The sequence below is a fragment of the Pleurodeles waltl genome, chromosome 7 (assembly GCF_031143425.1).
Source record: "Pleurodeles waltl isolate 20211129_DDA chromosome 7, aPleWal1.hap1.20221129, whole genome shotgun sequence".
Taxonomy (NCBI): Eukaryota; Metazoa; Chordata; class Amphibia; order Caudata; family Salamandridae; genus Pleurodeles; species Pleurodeles waltl.
Window position 1 is genome coordinate 1,333,716,770 of NC_090446.1, and position 13,633 is coordinate 1,333,730,402.

Consider the following 13,633-nt stretch of genomic DNA (forward strand, 5'->3'; position numbering starts at 1 on the left):
AGTATTAATCATTAGCACATTTCGTGAACATTGGTGGCCATTCTTTGAGGTCACATTTTCAAACGTGTGCATTATTTTTCTAAGTTATTCATTTTCTACATAAATTCATTATTCAAAATACATAAATACTCATTAATAATTTCTAATTCAAATACCTGCACTAGCTGTGCCTGCGTAGGGATAAGGGTGTTCGTTCCAGTCCCCCTAGGCCGAGGGTTCCTTTAGATCCTGTTGTGGTCATGTGTCCCAGATATGCTCAGAAAATATTGGGTACCATAGGCAGTATCAACAGTATTAGAATCTGTGTCTTTTTAATAATTTGAATAAATAGGGAATACATGGCAGAGACAATTCCAACAGAAGACGGACAAGTGTGGCACTGCCAGGGCACCTCCCAGTATTTCAACAACACCTCCCAGTGATTCCAAGAAATGTATGTAGTGCTTCATGCAGAGAAATTTTGAGGAGCACAATTACAGGACATTTCCCTGTCCGGGGAATTACTGGGATGTTGGCAGGGATTGGGGGAGAAAGAGTGTCAAAATGGCAAACGATGAGAATCCCACTCGTCCACCTGTTTCAACTGAAATACAGTGTAAGAAAGTATCTCAACTAGGAAACAGGAGAGGGGAGGGAAGGATAGACACCGTAGACACTGGTAAGAAAAGGCACTGAATAGTGGTTGAGGACCTTCGTCGAGCCATCGCTCTCCTCACTTTGGAAAGAGAACACACCACAATCAAATCCGTATTCTTAAAATACAAATGTCTTACACACATGTTTTGAAGCCAGTAATAAACTTACCCCTTTCTCGGTTAAACCAGCACTGCTGAGCTCTGTGTCCAAACCAGTAACCAGATCTGAAGCCAGGAAGTTCAGAGAGGTAAACCAAGGTCAACTAAAGTCACAAGAGGTAGGATTCCATATTCAGCAAAAACTAAATGAAACTGCGACCCAAAGAAAGTGGCAAGGGAACTGAAAATGGGAAAACAAGGCAAAAGTACATGAAAGAAGTTGGTGATGAACCAAGGGGCAGAGAGGAACAATGTTGCCAGGCACCTGAGCTAGTGTAGGATAAGGACTGATATTGCTGCTTCTATTCATGCATCGAAAGTCCCACCCTAACAGTATTCTATCTAGTATACGTACCTCCAACTACCCGCCTTGCATGTTATCCATTCCTGACCTTCAAGGATGTGTGTAAAACCTTCATGCGAGGACCATATTTTTATCTTAGCTCACATCATCCTGCATTCTTGTAAAATCTGAAATAAGTACAGCAGTGGCGGCCTGTCCTTTAGGGCGGAGGGGCCACGCCTCCCCAACTTTTGCCCCCCGTGAAGAGTGTCTGTCAGGCTGAACAAAGGTCAGCCTGACAGACACTCTTCATGTTCAGGCCAGTCAGCCAGGAACAGATATGCGCGATTTGCGCAGACTCCTGGCTGACTGAGCTCCTATGGGTGTGACCTCCTCGGCCCAGCAAAGGTGCCTCGAGGCCCTCCCCTGGGTGACGAGGAAAGCGTCACCAATTGACACTCTCCTTGGGCGCTTCAGTTTAAGCCCTGAAGTGCCCAGGGCGAGTGTCAATCAGTGACACTTCGTCACAGAGTGGGGTGGGGTCAGCAGTCTCACTGACCTCATCCCACTCTGTGATGAGGCTGGGACTGCTGCCTTCCCTCATTGGCTGACCTTGGGTCAGCCAATGAGGGAAGGCAGCAGTCCCAACCCTCCTGGGACCTGGAGGCCGAAGGTAAGTGTGTGTGTGTGATGTTTCAAATTGAATGTTTGGTGCATGCGTGCATGTTTGAATGGTATGAATGTTGTTAATGGATGTGCGTGCGTGTGTGTGTGAAAGAATAAGTGTGTGTGATGTTTTAAAATGAATGTTTGGTGCGTGCATGCATGTTTGAATGGTATGAGTGTTGGTAATGGATGTGCGTGCATGCGTGTCTGTGTGTGAAAGAATGAGTGTGTGTGCCCTGCCCGCCCCCTCCCTTCTAAAGCTGCCGGCCGCCACTGAAGTACAGTATGAAAACCTCACTGTTATGGGTGACGTAGCATGCTCAGCTACTTCTTTGCGATCAGCACCTTCACATGTTCTTGAATCTTCTCTTGAAGTCAGCTCAAGTATGGTGGTGCCAAGGACGATGGGCAACAAAGGCTAATGAAGTACTTGGTACAATCCAGGACTCTCTTGGGCACTAACCTCACTCTTGGCTGGCACACAAGGGCTGCAGGAATGCAGGTCTGATCTTCTTGGCCTTTAAAGACAACTGATTCCTTCTTTCACTTTGTTAGACAGATGCATACCTGAATCACAGAAACATCCAGCTGATACCACATATCCATGCTGTCACCCTGAACACCCACCTCCGACAGCCTTCTACTGCTTTGCGTCTATCTATAACACTTTGCTAGAGACAATTGGGTGTAACGCACAACAAAGGACTGCCATCTGGAGTCAGTGGAAGGTTGCTCCTCGGTCAACATACACACCCTTCAGAACTGGGTCGGTGTGGATTCCGCAGCAAAAGTCTTTACCCAGGCTCCAACTTGTATCTTAAATCCAAACAGGAAGTGCCATCTTTGATTAATCTTAAACCATAACGAAAACCTCTGCAGTCTATAAAATGGTTAAACCCCGATCTGTCATGGTGGCACCACATCCTGTATATAACATTCTGCTTTCTCTTTCACCTTCTTCCTGTTAACGATATAAAAGGAGCTGGAACTCCCATGTGTTGCACGTGTTCCAGTGGTGGGGAGTTCCCCTCCAGATTATTTTTGCCTGGTTTCCTGTTTTTCTTGCTTTATTACCTGGAATCCTGCTCCGTTTCATGGAATTCTTGCTGGATCTCCAGGAACCCAGCTCTATCTCTTGGAACTCTATTTCTGCTGCATCTGGTCCTCTTCTATTCCGGTCTCTATTCAATTCTCTACTTTGATTATCCTGTTTGCCTGTAAGTATTGTATGCCATACAGCTTTTTTCCCCATCCGTGACCCTTCAAGGAGACATTTGTTGCTTCTATATGATTATCATACGTTTTAGGCAACACAGTGGCTACAGGTAGGAGGTGCCCTTACATCTGGAAACTTTACCGAGAGAGAAAGCTACTGACCAACTCATACACAGTTGTCCTTCCACTGGTCCACTGCTAACACAGCTCCTCACGTGGATGCTTGCCACTTAGCACCACCAAAATACCCCATGCCTAAGTGGCCTGCCCCTTACAGTCCCAAAATGTCACACATGTATCTGCTTGTCAGTGCCACTGCTCAGTCAATGATTAACAAATCCTGATTAACATGTAACTTACCCAGCACACTAAACACTAGAGTCCCAACCTGGTGGCCCCAGACACCACAGGCTGCACCCCTTCAAACATAATTGACCTAAGCTTGTGATCCATAGTAACTCTTCCCATGAAACATCTCAGCACAGCACCTGACATCCCGAGTGACGCCCCACAAACACATAACAGTAATTTTTAGCCAAAAGTCCTGCTAACAGGTCGGGCTCTGTGAGTTGTTTTTAAGTCTGCCCTATCTAAGTCCTAACATAAGAAATGCACAGAGAGAAGGATGTGGGTCAGCCCTCTTCAGCCATTAATTACATGAAGTGCTGTTCAAATTTTGTATCACGCCACAGCAGTACCTAACAGTTTTACATTCTGCTTCTCGCAAACCAACTGAGCATCTCTAAAGCTCCTGCCCAGAGGCACTGCCAGACAGTGGATGCTGAGTGCAACCCAGTCAGGTGCTCTCCCACTGCATGTGCTTCTGGGAATCAGATAGCATCCACTGGTGACAGCCCACCATCACAGTCCCTCCTTGAGATGCGAGCTATGTACAGATATAAAGATAGATGGGGTCCATCTTAGAATATGTTTTTTCTAAAGAAGGTAATGAAACCCCCATTCTAAGATGTCCACCATTCTAAGATGCTCGGCATGTATACGTTTAGCCATAGAACCCAAAGCACCAGCCTTTTAAGAAGTAGGTTGTCGGTCACCAGCATGGAGAAACAGTAAGTGGCTTCCTCTGAACACACTGCCTGCAGACCAGTGAATTCATGAACATCGGTGATTGTCTATATATCCCTCGACCTGCACAGGTTTTCATAGCCCCAGAGTGCCCTCGCTCTCCACAGCCCCAGGTGTACAGGGTTGGGCCAGTAACACACCCACTGGCTCACATGGTGGGTTTCTGATAAGTGCAAACTCAATGGAGCTCGGTTCAATGTGTTAATGCATGCAAACAGATTCATTTATAAACACTGCTTGCATACGTCAGCACATTTAAGCTGGACCTATTGGGTTTGCTAGTGGTTTTAATATTACTTTATAACACACCTTTCCTGTTTCTAAGTCCTCCAAGCAGCGATTTGATGTTTTACTCAACTTAAAATGTTGGAGGGCTGGCGTGAAGGCTAGAATCTGAATCAGTGGTATAACGGAAAATGATTAGTCCTTGCAGAATGTGAAGAGGGTCCCTTGGCTCTCTTATATCTCGCATATATTCATTGACCTTGGGCTGAATTGGGGCCCTTGAATGTTTGGAGACCCCTCTGCACCACAGGGGCAGCAGGGGCCTGTGTTACACCACTGATTTGAAAGTGTGAATTACATATCACACACAGGCTATTAGTCATACACCAAACACATAAATCATGATGGAAAGAAAACCTGCAATAAGGCTAACAACTAGCAATTCCTTGGGGTAGCATTCTAACTCATCGTTCTTTTTCCCACCATCTCACCTCAGTTTGGACCCAGCCTTATGCAAATCAGTCTTGATCATGTTCCAATAGAGACAGTCCAGCCCGAACTTCCAGGCTATGTACTCCATGAAATGGAACAGAAGCAACCCAACACTGGTTCCATACTGATTAAGGCTCATCAGTAGGTTATAGCTTTTGTGTGTTTGATGTAAAGTCCTAAGTTGCAAGGTTTGCCCAGACATGGATCCCACACTCACTGTGCTAGAATTACTGGGTTACACCATATTGACAATCCCCAACAAGGGTAAAACCAGCCTTGGAATGCTTGTTGCCTCAAAGTATTACATCTAAATACCTGGCTAAAGGAATGTGAGGAAGGGGTCAAGGTCAGATGTGGACTTGTTGCTAAGTTCAAGACCTCAGCAACACTGTGTCTGAATCCTAGCCTCCCACTTGATCAATTTTGTGATGCTGGGCAAACACTAGAATGTGTATATAAAATGTATTGGTTGCTTTCTATTTGCTGGCTTCATTTGTTTTATCCCTTCCAGCATGTCTATGTCCCTTCTGTAGAGCAATGCCTGTTTACCACGTAACTGACTGGCTCCTTCTATTCCCCATTCTCTGTTTGGGAACTCTTTTTTAATATTTCTTCGAGAAGCTAGTGTTTTCCATCTGTCTACCTTGTATGCACTCCTCCTCTGTGTCACTGTCAAGCTCTGTGTGCTTCTGTGCACACAGCCACCCCACGCCTCTACAGTGCACATTACTTTCTGGCTGCTTCTGCCCCATTCATCCAAAGGTATATTGCCATTCCTCGCCCCTCTGCTTCTCCCCGCCCTCCTCGTTGCTTCAAACTCTCTCCCAACCGCTTTCCATTTTTTTTTTTAAAATGTTTTTTAATCTACCAGTCGATCATTGTTCGGTGTCAAGATTGAACCATTTGAGCAGGAGGACTCAAAGAGACAAAGCATTACCTTCTTCGCCCCCTCCTTTACATTCATTATGAGGCAGACAGTCCTGGCTCTCGGACACACCAATTTGGAAAAATGATCAGTGTAAATACGCATCTTCACACCAATACATCCTGTTTCTGTTGTGCCTTTCAGACACACGGAGAACAAAGGGCCAGATGCAGGAAACGATTAGCGAGTCGCAAACGGCAAAAATTGCCGTTTGCGACTCGCTAATCGCATTTTCCTATGCAGAAATGCATATTGCGAGTCGGGACCGACTTGCAATATGCATTTCGGAATCGCAAATAGGAAGGGGTGTTCCCTTCCTATTTGTGATTCAGAGTGGCATGCAATACCATTTGCGACCGCATATGCGGTCGCAAATGGTATCGCAGTTACCATCCACTTCAAGTGGATGGTAACCCACTCGCAAATTGGAAGGGGTCCCCATGGGACCCCTTCCCCTTTGCGAATGGACCCAAAACAATTTTTTCAGGGCAGGTAGTGGTCCAAGGGACCACTACCTGCCCTGAAAAAATAGCGAAACTAAAGGTTTCGTTTTTTGTCTTAAGTGCAGCTCGTTTTCCTTTAAGGAAAACGGGCTACACTTAAGAAAAAAACTGCTTTATTGATAAAGCAGTCACGAACATGGAGGTCTGCTGACGACAGCAGGCCTCCATGTTTGCGAGTGCCTAGACTCGCTATGGGGCCGCAATTAGCGGCCCACCTCATTAATATTAATGAGTTGGGTCATTGCGACCCCATAGCGACTCGCAGACGGTGTCTGAGACACCGTAATGCATACCAATTTGCGAGTTGCAAATTGCGAGTCGCAGGGACTCGCAATTTGCAAGTCGCAAATTAGCATTTTGCTACATCTGGCCCCTAGTCACACGCAGAACACCGATTACAGAGTCATTCTATATTTACAAAATGGAGAGGCGGCAGATTAAAGATTAGCGGTGTCTCTCCCAAGTGCGGATCCTGGCTGCAAAGCTGTATGTTAGCAGCACCCGGTCGGGTTGCTAGTCCCTACCAGAATGGCATTTAGTGGGGCACATGCACTGTGGAGACCTCAACCACGTCAGAGAGCACGCCGGGCATTCTTTCTACGGATCGTGGCGAAGCTTTTGTCTCAGATCCCAGATGTTTGCACAAGAGTGCATCCACCCTCCAAGCCCCACTCTTCTTCTTTCTTGCACAAAATAGAGGTAGGAGAAAATTCTGAGGGGACGCAAACAAATCCACAATTGTTTTCCCCCAGACCTAATTGGGAACAATCCAGTTGAGGTGTCTGTCTTGGAAAGAGTTTAAACAGATGCCATGCATCTATGAATTTGAATTACAAATATGGACCCTGACCTCATGGGCCACCTCCACCACAACTTAGGCTGCTGCCACCATGAGGTTCATCCACTCGTGGGCTACATTTGATGCCTTCACCAAACGACTACCTACTTATCAGCAAAGCTCTCATACCCATCCATAATGACTCCATCAACTCTTCCACATTCCCTGAGGCCTGGAAACACCCAACTGTCACTCGCCTTCTCAAGCAACACTCCACTGACCCAGCCATGCTCACTAACTACAGACTGATGTCCCTCCTACAACACCTGTCCAAGGTTTTGGAGAAGCCTCATCAACAGATGCCTCATCAACCACCTCAGCAATCACCAACACCATGGAGGCCAGCTTCAGGCCCAACCACAGTACAGAAACATCTAATTACCACCACAGACAATATCAGCATGATTCTGGAAAGAGGAGATACACAGCACTCAATCTCCTGGACCTCTATGCAGCATTTGACACAATCTAATGCCCCATCCTCATCCAAAATCAACATGAAATTGGCATCCAAGGACCCTCACTCGCTGGATCAGCTCCTTTGACATGGATAGATCCCAAGTTGCCAGCCTGGCACCATACTCCATGGAAACCAGCTGATCTGTGGAGTGCCTCAGGCTTTGTTCCCCAGCTCTACCCTATTCAATACTTACATGAGCCCTCTGGCCATCATCAGTGCACATGACATCAACATCCCTTCCTACGCCTACGCACGCTCCATCCTCGAATAGGCCCCTAAACCAAAAACAAACTTCAAATGGATGAAATCCTAGTGTCTCAAGTTAAAAAAAGACTAGACAGAAGTGGTGATCTTCAGCAAGAACTCCTCACCACTGGAATCCAGATGGTAGCCAACCAAACTCTGTCCTACTCCCAACCACACCAGGAACTTTGGGATAATTATTGACAGCAAACTGGGCATGACCCTATATGTCAATGCATGCATCCTGCTTCCACATCCTAAAGATGTTTAGGAAGATCTCCAAAAGCCTCCTAAGCAATACCAGAAAAACCGCCACTTGTGCCCTCCTCATCACCAAGCTGGATTATGGAAACACCCTTTACATCGGAATCATCAAGCAACTCACCAGAAGACTACAAACTATCCAGAGTTTAGCAGTCAGGCTCATTTTCAGCCTCTCACACTACACCTTAGGGAGCTCCACTGGCTCTCAATACATAAACGTGCACTGTTGAACCTCCTCACTCACACATTCAAGGCACTATACAACTTAGACCCTCCTTACCTGAACAGTCACATCTCATTCCACTAACCACCCAGACACCTCTGCTCCACCAGACTCTTACTCTCACACATCCCACGCATACACAGAAACAGGTCCAAAGGCTAGGCCTTCCCATACATCACTTCTAAAGTGTGAAACCACCTCCTACTACATAGCAGAGCTTCCTCCTCGGTTTTTGAATTCCACAAGAAGCTGAAGACCTGGCGTTTCTGCTAATCCCCACCATTGGTGGCCGGTAAATTGTCTGAGCAGGAGGGTGGGCAAGCCACACATGCACACACTTACTCACACTCGTCTACATGCACTTACTCACACCCATCCATTTAAAAGCACACACATGTACACCCACCATTTGCAAGCACATACAGATGCACATACCCATTTCCAGCACACACACATACAAAAACACATAAATTCATTCATACACACATGCAACTAACATAAAAAAAAACGTTACCAGGCTGCAACAGTGACATCGGTGGTAGGTGGGACACCAGTGTGGTTCCTGGAGGCTTTGGTAAAGGGACTACTGGCCCCTCTAACTGGTTGACCTTGTCATGGGTCAGCCAAGAAGAGGAAATCTTCTCCTACTCTTCACAGTGGGCTGAGATTAGTGAGACTTGCTGACTCACCCTACTCTGTGACGAGATGTCACTAATGGAGAATTGGTCCTGGGCACTTCAGGTCTAAAAACTGAAGTGCCCAGGTCTAAGTCTATCAGTGACATGCCCCTTGTCTTTATGGGTGAGACCTCTCACTGCTTTGCCAGGCTGAGAAGATCATGCCCACAGGGCTGTGAAACCTTTACAGTGGCAAAATCTGGCTCAGGCAGTCACCTACAATGCCTTGCGGCTTGACCTGAATATGAAGAGCGTCTGTCAGGCTCACCTTTGTTCAGCCTGACAAGCATTCTTTGTTTGGAAAAAGGTGGGGAGCATGGCTCCTCCACCCTTAACTATGGACCATGCCTGCTCATCACTGCCATAAGCTAGGCTAGGCACAAACACCAGTTCAGTGCCAGGATACCATTGTGAGTGATAGTGTGCTTTACAAATACACATAATAAAGTAATGAAGGGTTCCACATCATGGTTGGCAATGGAATAACTTAGGGCCAGATGTAGCAAAGGGTTTTTCCCATTCTGTGTCAATGGGAAAATGTGTTTGTACATATGGCCCTTAGTCCCTTGTTGGTCAAATATCTGTATAATAGAACTGCTTTTTTTTTCCAGGTGGTGCGCGAGGTTGACAGTTACAAGGTAACCTCTGCCATTGATGCATGACCCAACTGAGCTATCTTAGTCTTGCATTCATGTGCTGCACTATGTAACATGCAAGTGGTGCAGCAGCACCCTTCGCTTTCTTGATTTCTGTAATTGAAAAAATACACTATAGGTTTCTCAGCTGCACTAAAAAAAACTCACTCTCAACTTGAAAGCAAGCTCCCGACCATATTATGCCAAAAACTCACCCAAGAAAGGTGTCATACTGAATAGTGCTGCTTGTTCTGCAACCTTTTCGTGTTGCACTTCTCTGCTTTTGAGTGGTAATCCGTTCTCCAAATCTTCCACACATGTATTTGTGTTTTTAATTAATGATATTAATTTAAGAGGCAACGAGCATGGCCAGTATGCTAACAGAAACATTAGGACCAGTGTCACAGGGAGCACGCCTTTAAACGGTTTTCCATTTTGTGATTCAAGGAACGTATTTGGCGACTTTGGCTTGGGCTTCTCACCCTGATCTAGTATAAGAATGTACCACCCTTCAGCGATTTTGCTTTCGCTCAACTACTATTTGTGGTCAAACATGGCATAGTGGAGTCAAATAATTGCAGGGTCATTATGAAGACATTTTCCAAAAGTGTACATGCTGCAGAATCGGTTTCCAGTGGTTCTTCTTTCAAAAGTTCTATCCAGGCTGCTGTCGTGACAGCCTGTACCCATCACAGCAGGGTAGTCTCCGGCCTGAAGCACCCATGACAGATGCACAAAGAGGTTTTCCACTGGTTTGCATCACTCCAACTAAAAGTGTAATCAAGGAGGACAAAAGGTTTCTCCTTAGGGCCCCCTCTTCTCCCTGGACAACTGAATCTGCAGTTGCACACCTTACCTCTACCATCTGCCAAAGGGCACAGATGATCCTAATCAAATCTTTTCTTCGGACAATGCAGGTGTTTTTTTGCTGCAGAATGGGGCCGAGATAGGGCCCTACCAGGGCTGACTTCGTAGCACGTGCTTTCTTGCCCTCAGAAATGCTTGGCATGGCAGCTAGAAAGCCAGCTTGCTGGGCAACAGCCCCAGGGTCAAAGATGGCCCAGAAGGAGAAGCTGGGCCTGTCAGGCTCAAACAACTGGCCAAATCGATGCTGGACGTGTCTTAGAAGCCAAGAGAGTTTCAAGAATACAGCAGCCTTGTTATAGCAAACATGAGTGAGCAGGGTCACAAAAACATGCAACATTGCTAATAGCCAATAATTAACTAGACAAATACTTAACAAGTACATGGAAATATCCACACAATAGAACAAGAGGAAACAAATTAAGAAAGCGCTTCATAGCCATAATTATGGACCAGGGAGGGATACAGATGCTGACAGTACAACAATTTTCGAAGCACTCGCCACAATTGTTAGGAAATATTACTCCTTCTATCAACTTTGAAGGGCTGAAAAACTCAATTAGCACTTCTGTGATTTAAATTTAATGTACCTGTCCCTAAACATACTTAGCCATATTAGTAATAATCAGAACTCTTGCTGATTTCCCCGCATCTTCTCACTAGTCACAGAGACATATGGGAAACCAGTTCCAACCAGAGGGCACAAAAGCATTGCATCTCATTTGCCAGAAGTGATACAATATGACATCTTTAAAGGCTTCATGTAACTCTTTAAACATGTCTCAGGCCTGCCATTGCAGACTGTGTGTACAGTTTTAAACTGCCATTCCGACTTGGCAAAATAAACCTTTTGTCAGACCCAAACCTTTCTTTTTAATACATTTGGCACCCCTACAGTAGGCCCTAAACAGCCAGAAGTCAGGGTGCAGTGTATTTAAAAAGTAGGACACATAGTTTTAAGTTTTACATGTCCTGGCAGTGATAAACTCTTAAACTTATTTTTCACTACTGCAAGGCCTGCTTCTCAGATAGTTTAACAATGGAGTTTCCTTATTACATTTAGTAAGCTGAGACTTCCAGTTGGGAGCAGGTGGACAAATCAAGTTTGGTGTCTGAAGAGTAGGGTTTCACCCCCTTCAATCAGTATCATAATTGTTTTAAAAGGGGCCTTATCTGAAAATCTAGAAATAGCTAAGTAATGGGAACTTCCACCTTTGAAATCATATACCAACTAATTTTATGACAGAATGCAGATATAAGATTGTTAAATAAATGCATGCGTTTGTTGGGCAGCCATGTGGTCACTGCTGACAAGGTAGGTCAGCATGAGGAGATTCACTTCTTTAACCTGGTGCATTATTAAAACAAAAATAGATTATGTGATAGAATGGTGTATAACTAAAACTTTGCATGTTATGCTATGGATGGCACATAAAGTCCTATAAGTCTGCCATAGGCATTAGATACAATCTGCATACAACCAATTTTTTCCATGTTCTGAGAGAATTACTTATAATTTACAATGAACTGTAGTAAAGTGACACTCATTATACCAAGACTAATGAAAGGAAAGCATGTTGATGATCTAATACACAAAACAACTCCCTCTTACTTCTCCAGAAAAGAAGGGAAAGGTTTCTTCTTTCCATGTTGTCCATTGTTATTGAATGCCTCTCCTGCCTTTTTTATTGGACCCCTCTTCTGCCTTTTTTAGTGGACATCTCTGCTGCCTTTATGATTGGATGTCTCTGCTGTCTTTTTTTATTGGACAAGAGTTGAATACTCTACTCTTATCAACAGGTTGGCAGCATCTAGAAGAGGTAGTCCCTCCCTTGAATGGTTTTCATTTTTTCTCTCTGGTTGGAGTCAAACACCGATCTGCACCTACTCAGATCTGGTGCGCCCCCACCCAGGGATCTTTATTATCACATATCCTGTTTAACTTGTACATGACGCCTCTTAGCAATATATTTTAGATCCTGTGGTATAGAATGTATGTCCTGTACAGATAACACACAAATTATCCACATATCTGACCACCTGTAAGTAGATTCAACACACTTTCCATTCTTGCCTTGGCTATATAATCTTGAGTGACTCAGAACATCCTAAAACTTAATGCTTACCTAACTGACATCTTAGTTTGTGCCTGGACTATTTCTAGAATGCCAATTTCTGGCGTACCTGATTTGGTGTTTGCCATCTTCCCCGGATTTCCCTCTTTTGCTCCATTGAGCCTGCGTAAGTACCTTCGGTTCAAGATGCTGCATACGGCCTTTAGCAATGTGTGGCGGTGGTATGGTGGTATGGTGTGTGAGGTTTTTGACCTGGGTCCATTGTGATTTTGACTCAAGTGGGCATCATAATCCTGAGGAAATGAGAAAGTTTCCACCGTAATGGAATTAAGCCTTGGGTCTCTTCAGGACAGCTGCGTCTGTCTAGAATCCTCTGTTAGTAGAACACTTCCAGCAAATCCCGTGGAGGAGGTAGCCGAACACTGTGAAACTTCTGTGCCGTAGGGATGTAATAGTGACAGTGCCCTGATTTGAAGGTGTGACCATCTACTACGTGATTGATGTATGGTGTCATGTATATTGGCAGCAATGACGCTGTTCTATGTTGATGCAATAATACACTGCATTTGCAAATTGATCTGGGCTGAGAGATTGTGGATGTTGGGCTGTAGATCTTGAGTAAAGTTTAACCCACGGGACACTGTTTATGTGACATAGAAGCAACGGATGTGCAAACCTCTATTTTATCCTACCTTCCCTTGCGCCTTCTCCTCACTGCTTCCCTCTGCATGGTGATGACGCAGAAATGAAGGTTTTACATTTATTAGCGCATAAACGTAGTGTGAAATAATCATGTGTGACTCTAACCGAACTAATAAAGATTGTACGGGGACAAAATGTGCCCTCAGAGTAGTTTGCCAACATTTATAAGCGTGCTTTATATAACGTGATGTATTAGAAGTGCACTAATCCGACATAATCGTAAACGTGTGCTATGATTTGCTTGTTTGAAATGTTTTAGCTTAGCATAACTTTAGTGCAGGCTTCGGCCTAGTTGCCTTGTCTCACGGGTTTAGATGCTCGTATTTTTCCAATGTGCTAATAAACGTGTATTTTTGCTTGAAGCTGTACTTTTCCACTGAGATCGTTCACATGCTTATCTTAAGGTTTCGTGCCAGCCTGGCATTTTTCTCTTTGCTCCAAGGTCAATCTGCAGGTGCGGACA